This window comes from Centrocercus urophasianus, unplaced genomic scaffold, assembly GCF_019232065.1.
Source record: "Centrocercus urophasianus isolate 14NV4802_14NV808 unplaced genomic scaffold, USGS_Curo_1.0 seq_15, whole genome shotgun sequence".
Lineage (NCBI taxonomy): Eukaryota > Metazoa > Chordata > Aves > Galliformes > Phasianidae > Centrocercus > Centrocercus urophasianus.
Window position 1 is genome coordinate 1,262,551 of NW_024884697.1, and position 13,716 is coordinate 1,276,266.

General features: G+C 47.4%; 1 protein-coding gene across 1 annotated transcript in view; it reads left to right on the top strand.

Annotated features, from left to right (window-relative positions):
- PLXNA4 (plexin A4) overlaps window positions 1-13,716 on the top strand; it is a 443,874-nt gene that overhangs the window by 663 nt on the left and 429,495 nt on the right. The window lies entirely within an intron of this gene.

Sequence of the window (13,716 nt, forward strand, 5' to 3'; positions counted from 1 at the left end):
CGTCCTCGGTGGTTTTCCTCCCTTTGCACAAAGCTCAACTTTTCTCCCCGAAGGAAGGAGCTCCGGCGTCGCAGCTCCTGGCTACTCCCGGCAGCGGTTTTCCTCCTCCCGGGGGGGTTATTTTCCTCCCTCCGTGCCCCATTGCCACCTCCGGGCTGGAGGCATTTGCAAACTTTTCCCGACGAGGCTTCAGCTGGAGGCAGAGCCCTTTTCTCAGGGAAGATCGGATCCTCCCGGGTGACCGATGGGGACAGGGGCCACCCCCGGTGGGGAACACCTGAGCGAGAAGGGGGTGATCCCCATCATTTCCGTTCCTTCGAGGTGCTGGGGACTTCAGCTGCCTAAATCCCGGCTGCGGAATCGGTGCTGATAAACCCTCCCCTCCCTCCGTGCATGTGTGTGTGTGTGTGCTGCAACCGAAACCTGCGTATTGATGCTCTCCGTTTATCAGACATATGCCCCTAAATGATGTAGACAAGGAGAAGTGATCTAAACACCGAGCTGCACATGGTTTTGGTGGAAATATAATACTCCAGCAGCAGATGAGTTCCTCCCAGATAAACAAACCCACTTGCTCAGCCCCAGCAGGGCTAAGTGCTGTTTGGGTTTGGAGCGGCTGCATGTGGCTGCTCCATCTCCAGCCCAGAGGAAACCCTCCTCCTGGGGCCCCATCTGCTCCTGGCTCAGGGTAGGAACTCAGCCTTCACCACGTCGGACCCAAAGGATTTGGCTTCGTGGAAGTGACCAGGTGGGAAGCTTGCGGCCGCGCTCCTCTCCCTGTAAACTTCCACCCCACGTCTGCTCTGCTTCGCCCTCCAGCCATGCCAGGCAGCTCGCTGGAAACACACCTGATTTTTCATGGCTTCCTTCCGACATCGGGATGCGAGGTTTTTGGGCAGGGCGAGGATGCTCAGGTCCAGGGTAGAGTGATGGAGAGAGGGAGGTTTGGACCTGGGCTGCCAGCGATGCTCCTAGGGGAACAGTGATGGTGTGAGGGGATTTTTTGCAGCCTTTTGGGGTCTTATCTCAAGCATGCACAAATATTTCAGAAGGCATAAAGCATGCTAACTTCTTTATCTGCCTTCTGCTTCACCTGGGTCTTAATTATAGGAGCTGGTTAAATCCGCGAGCGGGTGGGACTGCTGGAGCATGGGGTCTCTGTGATTTTAATTACAGCGTGTGCCTCCCGTTGTGAGATTAGGTGCTTCCCTCCCCTAGCTGAGCCACTGCTTTAAGGTTTCAGGGATGAGAGCCGCGCTTTAAGTGTGTGTTTGTTTGTTTGTGCGTGGGACCCTTTGCCGGAGCCAGGCTTCAAGCAGAGCAACAGATGTGTGCCTGCTTTCCGTGCACAGCCAGGTTGTAACACGCAACCCCACCATGAAAGTCGGGGATTTTCTTCCGTCCCCTGCACAGACCCATCCTCTGTGGAGGTGTCTCCTTTCCTGGAGGACCACTCTGAGCCTTTTCCTTCCCATCCCTTCTTCCATGCGTGGCGCCTGGCGATCTCGATACCATGCAAAATAGATGACAGCTGCATGATCTAAGCGTTGTTTATATCCAAGACGGGTGTTTTAGAATACAGCCTGATGATCAATCACAGTGCTGTTGGGAAGCTTTCTCTTGATGATCGTTGCTGCCTGGTAGGCGCTAAAGGCTGCCGTTAAATCAGTGAGCCTGGCCAGCGGAGGGCTGAGTGCTAGCGTGAATCCTAAGAGAGATGCTGAACTTCTCCACTGGGAGAGGAAATATCCAAGCTTTCACCTGCCAGCCTGCCTTGCTGTGTTCACAGTGCTAGACAGCCCCATGGCTGCGGCACAGCGAAGCTGGGGAGGCAGCAGTTTCAGCAGGCAGATCCCGGGGGGCAGCAGGAAGGCAGAGAGGAGGGGAGAGGAGGAGGGATGCTGGAGCCCCTTTTGTACTGCCTTTCTGCTTTTCCTGAATTGCTTTGTCTCCTGATTTCCTTCATGCAGTGCAATGCAACCTGCTTCCTTCACGGAGCGCCGAGCTTTGATTTGAGCGTTTGTGAGCCCAAGGATGAAAAGCTTTGCAAGGTCTTAGGATGCTCAGGTGTATTGAGGGTTAACACTGCATAGGAATTAATTTCTTATTTGGAAGTGAACTCTGAAAATCTTTCTAAGAAGCAGAGAATGATGCTGGCATGGTGAGCTCGTGTTCTACTCACTAGCATTCGGATCCTGCACTGGGAGGGTGTTAGAGCTTTTGAGTTTTGGAGCTAGCAGTGCCAAAGTTTGTGGCTTGGCTTTGCGTGTAGACATTTTCAGGCACGGTGACTTTCCTACGATCATCTGTCCTGGGAATCTCTTGGCTCTTCTTGGTTTATTTGTCATAATACCCCTGTAAAGTGAAGTCTCACATTGCTGATGGCAACTGAAACCCAGCGTCACCCTGCACTGCAGCAGTGATGGGTCTCCAAAGCCTCATGTCCTACCCCTCCCCAGCTAAGAACTCATTATTTGGGGGTATTTGGATTGGTTCCCATTGTAAAACCCTCAAATGTCTTGGCGCTTAAAAAATAAGATAAAATAAAAGCCCTTTCTGCTTCCCACCAGAGTTGAACAGAGACTTCAGAGGGCTCTTTCTGACTCCTTCCTTATGGCTTGCAAGGCTCCGTTAATGGACATCAGCCCCTCCAGGCGCCCAAGGCTACGAGACTTCCCGTCTGCGCTGAGTCTGGGCAGCACTGCTGACTTATTGCAGGATGTTAGTGGTGGGCGTGCTTCCATGCATGGCTGTCATCAGGCTGAAAAGCACTTTATATCCCTTAGGTTGGAGTTCTCAAGAAGCCTACATTAAAAAAAAAAAAAAAAAAAAAAAAAAAAAAAAAGATCCTAACAGCACGAAGCAGAAATACATACACAGGGCTCTCCAGATGTTTTTCACTCATTTCTCTGCCAAAAAAAAAAAAAAAGGGAAACTGAGGCACAGAGAGGCAGGACGCTCCGTCTGAGCCCCATTTACTGGTGGGACTCCTCACTCACTACCATGAAATACAGGCTGAGCCCCAAACAGTCCTTGATGTGAGAGCAGTGAGTGGTCTGCTGCCCTTTAGCCTGTGCTTCAACAGCCAAAAGTAATGCATGGTCAGAACAAGACATTGTTAAGACTGAAATTTTTGCAATTCAGATGACAGATAGATGCTTAAGAATGAGAAAAGCTCATCCTGGGTGAGCACATGGGCCATGGGGCAGCTGTGTTCCCATGAACTTTGGTTTCCGTGTTTGAAATTGTGTGTAAAATGTTTTTAATAACCCTTGGAAATGAGGCAATCATTGCAAAATTGAGGTGTGTTGTGATGCTGACAGTCTGCATGGTGATTTTCTGGAACTGGCATTCCTCTTTGTGGTGGTTTTTTGATTCATCCCACTAGAGATGTCTGCCTTTCTTTGTTTTTCATTAGTATGTTTTGTCAAGTTTGTTTTTTCTTTGCTTGGTCATATCTGGAGGAATTTCTTTATTATGAGAGTGTTCAGGTGCTGGAACAGGCTGCCCAGAGAGGCTGTGGATGCCCCGTCCCTGCAGGTGTTCAAGGCCAGGTTGGATGGGGCCCTGGGCAGCCTGGTCTGGTATTAAATGTGGAGGTTGGCAGCCTTGCCTCGGCTGGGGGTTTGGAGCTTGATGAACCTTGAAGTTCCTTCCAACCCAAGCCATTGATTCTATGATTCTATGATATCTCATAATATGCTACACCAGATCTGAGTTTCCAACACTGTGTCCTGCATCAGCAATTGGAGCCAGTGTGGTTGGTATCTATCCTGTAACTTTGAATGGGTATCATTTGCCTTGGAAACCCAATGGCCATCTCATTTTACCGTTTGGGTAGCTCTAATTGGTAGAATCATCAAATTATTCCAGTTGGAAAAGATCCTTAAAGGCTACCTAGTCCAACTCCCCTGCAACGAATGGGGGATAGCTAGATCAGGTTGAATGGATATCTTTTGCCTTGGAAATCCAATGGCCATCTTATTTCAGACATCTCTCAATCTATGCTCCACGTTTCATTGGTGTCATTTTCAAAGGCGATACGCAGAGCAGTGTTCCCATGGAAGAAGCCCATTCTTTGCTGAAGTTATGGCATTCTCAACTGTTTCCATTGCAAATGCTAATATCTTTAGAAGACACCCAGTGCTTGGGACTGGAGAGCCTGAAGGCTTGAGCAGGATCATGAATTGGGCTGAAACCTCCATCCCCACTGTGGTGCATATCAACAAGTAGCTTTCTACTTCTTTGGACTAGATGATTTTAGTGATCTTTTCCAACCTTAATGATTCCATTCTAGAGAAATTCACTAGAAAGAGAGAGGTCATCTGCAACCTCTGCAAACTCCAGGCCGTGCTGCCAATGAGTGTGTTTTAAATCTCACATGTCATGAAAACAGAAATCCTGACCCCAAAAACAGGAGGCTGATTTTCTTTCTTATGGGAATAAAAGCAAACCACAGCTGAGCGAGGCCGGATCTGCACCGGTGACCCAGAAGGGAGACCTCACATTGCCATCTCTCCCAGCTTTCATGCCTCACCTCCAAGTTCCACCCCAGCTGCCTTATCCGTACATGAGTGTTCTGCTGGGGCTTTCCCAACAAGCTGTAAACTATAAATTTACAGGAGCTGGCTGGCACTTGAATCTCCCTTGTCCTTCTGACAAGGTGAATGTGTAGATCTGATGTAGATAATATGGGATAGGTTTCCATTACAGGCATTTGCATGATGTATACTCATACACTTCTCCTTCTTTGAAGGCTGTGCAGAGGGACAGGGAATAAATCTTGATGCCTGGTGAACTCTCACAGCCAATACTACATCAAATGCACGTGAATGATTCATAGAATCATAGAATGGTTTCAGCTGGAAGGAGCTCTTACAGGTCCCCTAGTCCAACTTCCTGTCACTGAACAGGGACACCCACAGCTCGGTCAGGTTTCCCTGACCCACCTGTTGGTTCACCTTCAGCATAAAACTTTACATAAGGGAGGAAAGATGAGGGTTGGGGGAGGTTTTTTTTGTCTCAGTACTGTTTTCCTTTGGAATCATGAAGCGATGCTGGACTTGAGGACTGCGTGTAATGCTTGTGATTTATTTACTTGTTGTTGCATCTGAAGTGAGGAATGTGAGCTGGCCACCAGCAGCCCCTTGGTGCTCATTCATGAAGAGCTGCACTGCTGAGTGTCTCCACACTAAACTGTTTGGTGACTGAGTGTAGAGTTATAGGAATCGAAGCGACGAATTAGCAGTAAATCAAACCCTGGATGGCTCTGTACCCGACTGCAGCAAGACTTAAATTAAAAATATCTTGCCGAGATGAAGTGCTTCTAAGTCAAGCACTGGAGTTGTATCAATCTGGGCTTGGGCACTGAGAGCTGAGCCCTTTGAATCAGGAACCATGATGAGCCCACGTATTGATCCCCAGCTGAACGGGGAAATTGCCACTTCATTTCTTCTATCAGCTCTTCCCTCATTTCCTTTTCTTTTTCCCTTCCTTGAAAAAAAGATGGGAAATTGGGAAAAGAATTGTGGATTCATTGTGCACGTGTAGCCCTGGTTATGAAATGGGATTTATTTGTTGTTGTGTTGTGTTTTTATTTTGTGACTGGGGATTTGTCCATAATGTAGTGCTGGAAATAAAACTCATTTAGAGACTAAGGAGGTGTATCCTGTTACAATTGCCTATTGATGGAATAGCAAGTGCTTGCTGTGTAACATAGCTTTGTTTTACTTTATGAAAACTTATTCTGGGATGTCAAAGGGAGACTTTAATTTGTGAGAGGGAGACTTTGATTTGCCAAAGGAAGGCTTTGATTTGCCAGAGAGCTGCCCCACGGTCCCTGTCCTTCAAGTCTTAATCTCTCTATCTACCAAGTGTGGGCACCCTGGTCTCGTAGAAGTGACTGCCAAACATCTTGCAGTTGTTTGCTCTAATGCTCTTTACAGATGACTCACTTTTGGTCAGCAAGATGATAAAACCAGGGAAGTTCTGATGGGAAACTTACTTACCAGCCTGAGAAACGGCATCATGTCCACAGCCAATAGCCACCAGGGTCTGTCCCTGGCTGGTGTCCCCTTCTGCTGCTGACTTTTGGGAAAAGGCTTTTGGAGATGGCATTGGACTGCTCTAGGCTGGGGCAAAAGAAGAGAGAAGAGGTGAGCTGGGAGCACAGCCATGCTGGTAGCAGGGCTACTCAAAAGTTTTTCCACAGATTTTCTTTCTTGGGTAATCTAGGGGATAGAAAAACAAATTACAGTGAGGAGGTCTGCATGACTTCCTAGCTTTAAAGAAAGTGACTTTCTGGGCAGTTTTGGGAAGCCTGTTCTATTCTTTCAGGTTTCAGTACACATCTCCGATCCTTGCTAAAGCAGAGCACCCACGTGGAGTGTTTTCAGATGTTAAATTGAGATGTGCATGTGTCAGGGTGGGGTATTTGCATGGATATTTCCTCCTCTCTAACTGCAAGTGCTCCAGGACTTCTTTTTTTTTTGGCTGTGCTCTCTCCTCTGTGTTGTCCTCCTGAATGAATGTGAGGTTTGGCAGCACTCAGGGACAACCTGGAGGATGAGTTCTGGGTTTCCATCACAGCTTTTCCAGCAACTGAGCCAACCCCAGAGGGACAGTTGCCTCCGCACCCCAAAGAAGGCAGGATCAGCCCAGAGTCCTCCTCCTGTGCTTAGCTGCTATGGTGATGAGTTGCTATAGAAACACATAGTTAGCATTATTATTTATTATTGAAAGGTGCTTCTTTTCATCTCTTAAAGGCGAGGTGGTGCCACGAGGAGCCCAGTGCTGGATGCGGGGTGCTGCCCACCCGGTCCACATGGGTTGGTGGGTTGTGTTTCCCCACCAGCTAGGCTTTAGCAGCCCAGCAGGCTGATCTGGTTAAACAAATCCCCCTGCATGTTCCCGTCACAGGTTCCTTCCTCCGTCAGATGCATCCTTTGGAGGGGGATTTGAGTGAAGCGTTTCATTATAATGAGCTTAGTTATTTCCCAACTAGTAATCGCTTGTCACCATTTGGTGCAACCGGTTTGCATTAAGTTCTGTAATAATATGCCTATTCATCCATCACAAATACTATATTCACAGGACCTTGTAGTGATTGCCTGGTAAATACCTTCCCTTATCTCTTTGCATACTCTGCTCCCTGTTGTTTGCTGAAGTCCTCCCCTCTCTGCAAACCCATCCCTCTGCACTGGGAGGCAGGGGAGATCCTCCAGCTCTCCTGTCCTGGGCTCCTCCTCTGCCTGAACCCTCCTGCAGCTGGGCACCTGGCCAGGCAGTGCAGGGAGATGATGCTCCAGGGATTTCTGCAGCTTGTGTGATGCCAAGCAGAGCAAATTGTGCTTCCCAGCTATTTCTTTCCAGCTGTGAGTGGGACACATCCTGCTTCACGGTCTCCCTTTTCTCCAAGTACAAGGGGAGGAACAGGTATTTCCTGCAGGCTGGGTGCTGAGCAATGCTCCAGCTGACTTCTGCGGCAGGGTTTCCTGCAGTGAGCCCCATTAGAGCTGTCTTCATATAAATCCATTTGTTTGGGGAATGCACGGATAGGAAGTGCAGGAGGGATGCAAAACTGTATTCTCAGCATCACCTCACAGCTGGCAGCACTGCAGAGGTGGTTTTGCAAGGAAACCTTCTATCCTTCACACCTCAGTGGTTCTAAGGATGCTGAATTTGCTGCAGAAGAGTGGCTCAATGGGGCCAGGAGGCAAATGGATCGGAAGATCGGAGAAATGTCTAGAGGAACTGGGAGCAGGGGGGCTGCTTTGTACTTCCATCCAGGGCAGGTACAGTGTAGCCTGGAGGTGGAGGGCAAAATGCATGGCCAACATGCCCAACTATTCCCCTCCCCCAAAAAAGAGAAAAGGGGAAAAAAAGGATAAAAAAATAAAACCCAACAACATAGGTTTTCTAGATGTTGCTCACTGGGCCATTGATTGCTGCTGAAGATGCTCTTCAGAGGGATGAACCCCCTGCAGGATGGGAGAGATGCAGGAATGGCTGGACTAGTGCAAGATGCTGTGGGGAAATCTCTGCTGGTGTTTGTAGCTCCTGAGTTTCCCCCAAATTTCTCTCCACTTTCTCCCCATCCTGCCAGGCTGGGACTGGGAAACATCCTTCCCAGCCTTTGAGGAAACAAAAGGAAGCTCTTTAAAGCATTCCTTCAAGCAAGAATAAAGCACCTTCCTTTACAGGGCCTGTTTCATTGCTTGAAGTCAGTCCCCTTGGGCTTTGTATTTCCCTTCTTGGAAGCTGAGCTCCCTGCAGAGAAGAGAGAAAAACACCTGGGGTGCAAGAGCACAGCTTGGCGGCCTTCTTGTCAGGTGCAGCTTGGAGGGAGAGAGAAGGATGTACGGGGGTCTAAATGCTGATTCCCCCCTCTGTCAGAATCCCTGGTGATCCCATGGGCTTTCTGCACCTCTCATATGGCTGGATGCATCTCCAAGCAGCATGCAAGTGGAGAAAGGTGTGTTTTCATTAGCATGCTGGAATGATGAAGAGCACATTTTCCTTGCTTCTAGGTGTGCCACCCCTCCCTACTTCTGGTTGCAATTAAGCATAGCACTAGTAGGGACCTATGCTAAAGGAAGGAGCCTGCCTGCAGCAAATACAAGCCTTTGGTAAGGCTGCCCTTGTGGCAATGGGATCAGAGTTGTCATGGTTTGCTTCTACAATCACTTTTTCTCCACCAGCTGCTTGGAGTGGGTTATGGTATGATATGTTTTGAGAGATCATCCAAAGGTTGTCTTGATGCCCAACTTGGATCCCACCAGTTATGAGACCATCAGGTTTCTTCCCGAACACCAGCTGGGAGCATTCACTTTGGGTCCTGGACTTGGAGTATCTTTGCAGCCTTTTGACTTACTCTCCCTACCCAAGATTCTCACCATGGCCCAGAGAGAGCAGGAGGCACAGGGTATCCTTTGTGCTGCACCTCTCTGCCCAGTGGAAGAAGGAAAAGGATGGGGAGAGAGGTAAGGTGCATATTGCAGGAGATGGACATGAGAAAGAACACCTTTCAGAACCACTGAGGAAGCTTTTCTTCCCCTTATATTATGGAGCTTCTGTCTTTGCCTGCTTTAGCAAGTCAGACAGCTCAAAGGAACGCCAAGGAATGCAAGTAATGACTTCCAGTACAGATCTCTCTCTACATAATGTCTCAAATAAAACAGGAAAAGGAAATGGCAAGCGGGCATAATTAGGAAAGTATTACCCATTAAGGAGGGGGAAGGAGCTATCAAGTCGATTTCCTTCTTATTTTACATGCCTGATGTTTCCGCCTCTCCAGGAGGCAGTGTGTGAAGTAGGTCTCTCCTTAGCTTGGAGAAGTAAATAATCAGAACATGATGAGCTGCAAAGCTCTTCCCAAACCTTTCCAAATTTGGGCTAAACTGAGGTTTTTTAGCATCTTTTTCAAACCCAGCTGATCTTTCAAGCAACAATAAAACCTGGTAGACATTCGTGCTGGGGAGCCGAGGCACAGGACTCGCATCTTCTCAGTGTGACCACCTCTCTATACTAATTTTTCTCTCTTTTTCCTATTCCACGTGGAAACAGAGAGAACTCCTTGTTGCTTCCCAGTGTAAAACTGTATGTTTGTTGTGTGAGCCCATGGGATACCCTGTACTGCAGTGGGGTATGCAGCCGGGTTGAGTCACTGTACCGCGCTGCCAACTCTCATTTGCACTTGAAGCTGGAGTTCCTTTATTCTTTGAGTAGATCTACACATGTACACATAAACATAATTATGTCTTCTGTATCTTCTAAATGTGTGTAGAAACGTGATCTTGGAAAAGGGACATAGCTTAGCAGGCACGATGGTGGTGATGGATCGAACGTTTGGACTTCGTGATCTTAATGATCTTTTCCAACCTTAATGATGCTATGAGAACCCTTTATGTCTGGGAATGTGGCTTTCCGTGAGCTGGGTTTCTTTAATGCTTTTCAGAAGGTACAGATGCTGCTGGTGACAAAGAGGGTGCAGGATGGGGTTGTGCACCACTTCTCCTCCCTCCAAGGTGTTTGGCTGGAGCTTGGCCATGAGTACTCAAGCTGGGCAGCAGCAAGGTGCCATGGGCCTGGAGCAGATCCCAAGCAGATTGTGACTTGGTGACAATCTGCTTCCTCAGTGCTTGGTCTTGCACGCACTGATGCTCCTGCAGACATCTCCATCACTCTGATTGGCTCATGCATGGGATGCACTGAGCCACATTTTCCCCCAAGAGCAGCTCCATGTGTCCAAGCAAGATGCTCTCCTGCTGTACCTCCATGCCTTTTGGCTATGTGTGTGGGAAGGATAATTTTGAGGTTACTCAGTATCTGCATGGTGATATACAAAAGGTACAGCATGCTATATAAAGTTGTAATAGTGAGTTGGAAGAGAAACACACGGGCATTCTGTGCAGCAGTTTCATTTGGTTGTTGCCTTCTCTGTCTCTCCCTTTGCTTCTCCTTCCTTATAAAATAAAGCAGAAGCTGCTTTGTTTTATGATGAGCAAGTGGTCTCCAAATATAGGTTTGTTCTAGCCTGCTCCTCTGCTGCTTTTTGCTGATGGGCAACTGCCACCCATCATGAGCTTCTTCCAAGGTTTCCATGCACCTTGAAGCAGGAGTCTTTTCTCAAACACAGACAAAATCACCCCTTTCTCAGTTCAGGGTTAAGAGGAGATGCATTTTGAATTCTAATAGGTTGTTGCTGAAACAGTTGCTCAGCAGAAGGGACCTAAACCTGCAGTGATGCTGCAGTGTCATGGGGAACGTGGATGGAGAGGTGGGAAGTGGATGTATCAGCCTGCTTACATGGAGGAAAGAATCGAATGTCTGCCCTATATCAAATACCATGTTCAATTCCTGTGGGAACTGGTGAGAAGAAAGCTGACCTTCTCTCATATTTATGAACTGAACTCTCGTTTGCTTTGTTTTTGACTTTTTCCCCACTCCTGCTGCAGGAGTGCTGTACTTCATTGGGGAGTTGAACTGAATGACCTTTAATGGTCTCTTCCAACTCTAATCATTGTATCATGATTTTATGATGATTTCAAGGAAAAAAAGTTTTCTTTTTTTTTTTTTCTTTCATGTAGTTGCATGTTCTTTAAAATGCTAGATGTTCAGATGAACAAGCTTTCATCTCTTTAGCTTTTCTTGCTTTATGGATGGCTTAACACACTAAAAATTTGAAAATTATGAGCCAGTTTTTCCCTTACTGTTGCACACGTCTGTTCTTCCTCCTAGCTGTCTTATCTCCAGCCTTTGCTGAAGACTTTTCTGCAGAACCTTTCCTGAATCATAGCATCATACAATCACTAAGGTTAGAAAAGAGCATTCAGATCACCACGTCCAATTGTTGGCCCATCCCCACCATGCCCACTAAACCACGTCCCTCAGTGCCGCATCTCCACATTTCTTGAAGACTTCCAAGAATGGTGACTCCATCACCTCCCCAGGCAGCTTGTTCCAATGCCTCACCACTTTTTTGGAGAACAAATCTTTCCTAAGATCCAACCTGAACCTTCCCTGAAAGAGGTGATCAGGAGCATCTTCTGAGCAGCAACACCTTCCAAGCCTCCCAAGTCCTTTTTCTTCTTGTTCTGCCTACAGAGAGCAAATTTTTGGAGGATCAAGAGCTCTGTGTTGCCTGCTTGTAGGTCTCTTGGATAACTGGAACTGTTTTGCTGAAATTTGCAGTTGACTTTTGAAAGCTTTGGCCATTGTATTCAAGTGTGTGCATATATGTGTGTGTGTATATATGTGTGTGTGTATATATATATAAATATATATATATAAATCTCTTGTCTCTTCTCTTCTGTTTTCTTTCTCTGTCAGGAATCCAGCTGTGCAACATGTGGCACTTGTAGGACTTGGAAGGCAGGAAGATCAAGCAAACACAGAGCTTTCAGGAGGAGAGAGAAATTTCCAGACTAAATTCAAGCCACGTAGACCCAGTCTGTTTTAGTTTTAAAGCCCCACTGGTAGTGATGTGTGGGAGCTGTAGATAGAAAGCCAGGGAGAGAAGAAGGGTTCATTTGTCTTATTTCTTCTGTAGGAAAACCTCCGTTCTGAGGTCGTGGTGCTTGGCACAGTGTTGGTCTGCACGGGTTCTACCAGGGAAACTGTCTGTTGAGTGCTACCTTTTTTGCATGATTTGAAGACAGAGAAAAGAGGGAATTTTTTTCACTAAATGAGTGTTCTAGTTGCTAAAGTGTTACATTTGTGTGGGTGTATGGGATGCAGATGACCACTGAGGCAAAAGATCTTGCTATTAATAACCCAGTGAGTTGTGATAGCATCTTTTGCACCTGTGGATGCTGTGGCAATTTTGATCCTGGCTCTTGGGCCTTGGGAAGGACTGCAGCTGTGAGCTGTGGGCTCATTCTGATAGGATTTTTTTTACTGCAGAAGACAGGTAGGAGTTTGACAGATCCATAGTATTGAGGTATGGCCATGGTCTTGGTAGAGTGCGATTTGGTCCACACAACTCCTATATTTCCTGGGTGTGTTTGCTAACACTGACCTCACAAGGGCCCATCTGGCTAAGAGTTATTAGATTATTAGGCCTATCTGCTTTTTGGGAAGTGACCCAGTCCATCCTTAGCTCTGTGCTTTTGTTTTATTAAGGAAGAGTTCCCAAGTGGCACTAAGCATGCTCCTCATGCCCATCCGAGTAAGTTCAGCATCACCCATTGCAAGCCAAAGCTGAATTCAGCCAAATCCCACTGCCAATAACGCAAACTGCATTTCTCTATTCCTCTCTTCAAGCGAATTATTAACAGGCTCCTTTGCTGCCCCAGTCTGAGCATCCCAGCCATGTAGGATCCTAGTCTGGAGCACACATGATGCTCTCTGAGATCAATGGGATGCTCCTGGATCAAAGCAGTGGTGTCTGCATCCCAGAAAGGCAGGAATGCATGGGACTGATAGTATCTGGGATTCGTGCACTGCTGAAAGTGCATGTGTTCACTCTTCTGCTAGAGCTCCCTCTGTCCTGGAGAAGGATGGAGGAGGAGGAAAATGGGCAGGCTTATTCTCTGCAATGAGCTGTGGGGTACAGAAGGGCACGTGGAGAACAGTTCCCAGTGGGTCTTGCTCTTTCACCACACATGCATCTCCTCTGCAGTGTTTCTCCAGTTCTAACATCCTGTTATTAGGACCTTCATTCGTAATGAGCAGGATTTCACCAACAGTGACAGCCTTCCCACACTCCCACGTTACAAATGCCCCTCGCCTTAGACACAGGTGCCATTAGACAGAGAACAATAACGCAGATGGTGTTTGGATCTGGATTAAATTAGAGTTTGGAGTGACGTTCTGCTTGCAGCACTCTCAGCAAGCACAAAACTTTTCCTTGAGGGGTAGCCACAACCCAGGTTTGGTTACTGCAACCCCCTAAACCATTTTTTGCAAATTGAAAGAACTCGTAGGTTTCGTTCTGATTCTGAAGGCAGCCTGAGAGTGTCTCCTCCCGGTGTTTGTGTTTATACACACACGTATAGACTGTAGAGAGCTTTAGCAGCAAAGTATCTGGATCAGATGCCTCCTCCCTTCTTCCCTCCAGCTCTGCAGGCTTGCTGCCAGGAGCAGGGCTCTGCTCTGTATCATCTCAGGACACCCTGGATGCATCTGTGCAGACGCACTGAGTGCAGTCACCACTGGACTATTTAAAGCAACTTCAACAATGACAACAGAGTGTGTAATGCACCTATTCTGCTGATG